The sequence below is a fragment of the Trachemys scripta genome, chromosome 1 (genome assembly GCF_013100865.1).
Source record: "Trachemys scripta elegans isolate TJP31775 chromosome 1, CAS_Tse_1.0, whole genome shotgun sequence".
Classification (NCBI taxonomy): Eukaryota; Metazoa; Chordata; order Testudines; family Emydidae; genus Trachemys; species Trachemys scripta.
Genome location: NC_048298.1, coordinates 91,605,999 through 91,609,336, shown reverse-complemented (window position 1 = coordinate 91,609,336; position 3,338 = coordinate 91,605,999).

Below are 3,338 nucleotides of genomic sequence, written 5' to 3'. Positions count from 1 at the left end.
TCGCTCCTCACGCTCCCGCCCCGCCCCGCCCCCTGGCCAATCACAGGCGCCATCCGATCTGGGCGGGGGAGGGGGCAGGAGCTGGGGCCCGGATGACTTTTGTTTTTGAACGCCCTGTCCATAGTAGGGTAGGTCCGCCGGCGGCCATGTTTGAGCGGGGCGGAAGTAAAGGCAAAGACTGATGGTAGCGTGACAGGCATCTTTGTGAGGAGCAGAGGACTTCCTCACACCCACCCCCCCTTAAAGAGACAGTGACCTGAAAACGTTCCCCCATTTCCAGTGAGCCGTCATGACTCTCCCGTTCAGTGGCAGGGGGAGGGCTCTAGATTCTGTGCTGGGGGGAGACCAACCAACTGCTCTGGGCCACCCCTGATTTCTCTGATTGGACAAGTGCCACTGCATGGCTCTGGGGGCTGCACAGCACCCCTGGCCCTGCACCCTCGTTGCAAAACATCCCAGAAAGAATTAATTGTCCTTTCCCGCCCAGCTCGAAGCATGAGACCAGCCTCGTGGCCAGTCTCATGCTTCGAGCTGGGCGGGGGCGGGAAAGGACAATCAATTCTCCCCGGGACGTTTTGCAAATCTGTTTTTTATTTCCTACATTTTTCTGTGAAAATGTTTCAGTTTTGGGTAAAAAAAATGTCCAGTGTCAGAAACTGTTTCCGTCTTAAAACACCCAGAACCTGAAAAACGAACCTTCCTACCACAGACAGACCTTTCTACTGAACGTCTTTCAGGTTTTGTATTTTGTCAACCACAATTAAAATGCTCCTGCTGAGCCAAAAGCCCCTGCTCTTGAAAAAAAAAAAAAAGGGCGTGCGGGAGCATTAAGTAAAATATTTCAATTACCTTTCCTAAAGTCATAGATTTTAAGGCCAGAAGATGGGTCATCAGATCATCTAGTCTGACCTCTTGTAGATCACAAGCCATAAAATGTCACCCGTGTACTGAGCCTAGTAACAGGTGTCTGACTAACGTATATCTTCCAGAGAGGCATCCAGTCTTGATTTGAAAATAACAAGAGATTAAGAGCTCTAGTCACTGCGCCAACAACATGATGTCCAGGCTGAAGTCAAAAAGACACTTTTTACAGTGTTGCCAACTCTCATGATTTTGTCATGAGTCTCATGATAATTACTGTTTTCCTTAACGCCCCAGCCCCTGGAGTCACATGGATATGTGATGATTTCAGCCTTCATTCTGAAAGAAAAAGTAAATTTCTAGCCCTCGTGGCTGTGGAGAAAGCTTCAAAATGTGACTCCAATGCCTGCTAAAGCAGTGGTTCTCAACCAGCGATATGGGTACCCCTGGGGATGCACAGAGGTCTTCCAGCGCTACATCAACTCATCCAGACAGTTGCCTAGTTTTACAACAGACTACATAAAAATCACTAATGATGTCAGTACAAACTAAAATTTCATACAGTGACTTGTATATACTGCTCTGTATCCTATACACTGAAATGTAAGTACAATATTTATATTCCAATTGATTTATTTTATAATTATATGGTACAAATGAGAAAGTCAGCACTTTTTCAGTAATAGTGGCTGTGACACTTTTGTATTTTTATGTCTGATTTTGTGAGCAAGTAGTTTTTAAGAAAGGTGAAACTTGGGGGTGCGCAAGACAAATCAGACCCCACTTCAGGAGTACAGTAGTCTAGAGAGATTGAGAGCCACTGCCCTAAAGGCTCAAAAAGCGGAAGGCAAATAAAAATAACACCAAATCTATTATTTTTACATAATCTCATGATTTTAAAACCAATCTCGTGATTTTGGTGAGCCTGACTTGTGATTTTTTAACATTTGGTGTTGGCAAAACGGGACCCATGAACGGCAGGACTATCCTAGAATGAGGGGAAGGATGGCAAATTTAGTCCCTCTTTTTTCCCCAAGGACTGATACCGGCATGAATGCAAAGGAGTCTCAGCAAATGCTATGTCCTGTGGCACAGAAATCACTGGCTATGTAACCCATATGACTGAGTTTCTGGAAGAGACGATAGGAAGCCCGGGGGAAAAAAACACTATACTACCCTGCAGTATTGGTCTAAGGCTTCAGTAACATCATTGTCATCGTTGAACCATTACTACAGGCTAATTTTATAAAGGAGAAAAAAGCTAAACCATGATGTTCTGATGGCTGAAACTAGCCAGGAATCATCCCCTTTACAGGTCCTTCCTTTCTGTATTCGTCCATGCAGAACTAAATGCTGTGTTGCAATATTTATCCCTGCCCAATGTAACACGACAAGACCCCAAATAAATGCAAAGAGATTCATTCATTGTCCTCTAAACTTGGAGGCAGCAGGCCAGATGTTGGAAAACTGCAACTGCTCAGTACATTTCAGGAGAGTCGTGTGACCAGACCCCATGACTGGTGCACTGAATGATAGCGGGAAGGCCTGCTGTTGGAGGCAGTAGGAAACTCCTTTTTATAGTAATCTTAGACATGTCACCCCTATATGATGTGTCTCTCAACACTCACAACATATTGATATAACCTCTCCAGAAGAGGATGAGTGAACACTTCCATTTTTTGGTATGGGTTACACCTGCCTCTAATTAAAAATACTTTCTTCAGAAAAAAACAACAACCCCACCACCAAACAACAATGGTTCCCCTTCCTCTCCACTTTTAATATAAACTCATCCAACATTTTAAAAGAAGCTATTTAAAATTCATTCCTAATCATGAGTGCTTTGAAGTCCTCAGATGCAAGACACTATTAATAACACAATAATAATACTGCCCACAGCTACAATGCTTTCCACCCAAGGATATCAATGCACTTTGCCCAGGTTAATTAATTTAGCCTTACAAGGAGTCTGGATGGGAGGGGAATGATCAATATCCCCAGTTCACAAAGGGGAAACATGAGAGACTAAATGGTTTGCCCAAGTGCGACAAGATGGGTGAGGTAATGCTGTTAAGTTTTGCTTTCTTTTTCTTCATGTTGTGGAGTTGCCATTTCGGATGGTAACATTCCATATCTTCCATTGTTGTATGCAGTGCGGTTGCAGCCCTGCTGGTCCCAGGATATTAGAGAGACAAGGTGGGTGAGGTAATATATTGCCCAAGTGACAAAGCCAGGACTACCACCTACACCTTCTGACTCCCAGTGCTATGCTTTAACAACAACAAAATCATCTCTCCCTATAAAAGTACACATATCATTATTAATTATTAATGCCAAGAGTCATAATGGTTATTAATACATACAAGAACAAACGTAATTGGCCCTTTAAGATTAATGCCCAGCACCAAGATGGCAGCTTCCTGTCGCTTCCAATGCCTGTGCTGTGCCCTTCGCTAAGATGGCGAGGGAGGGAGGGG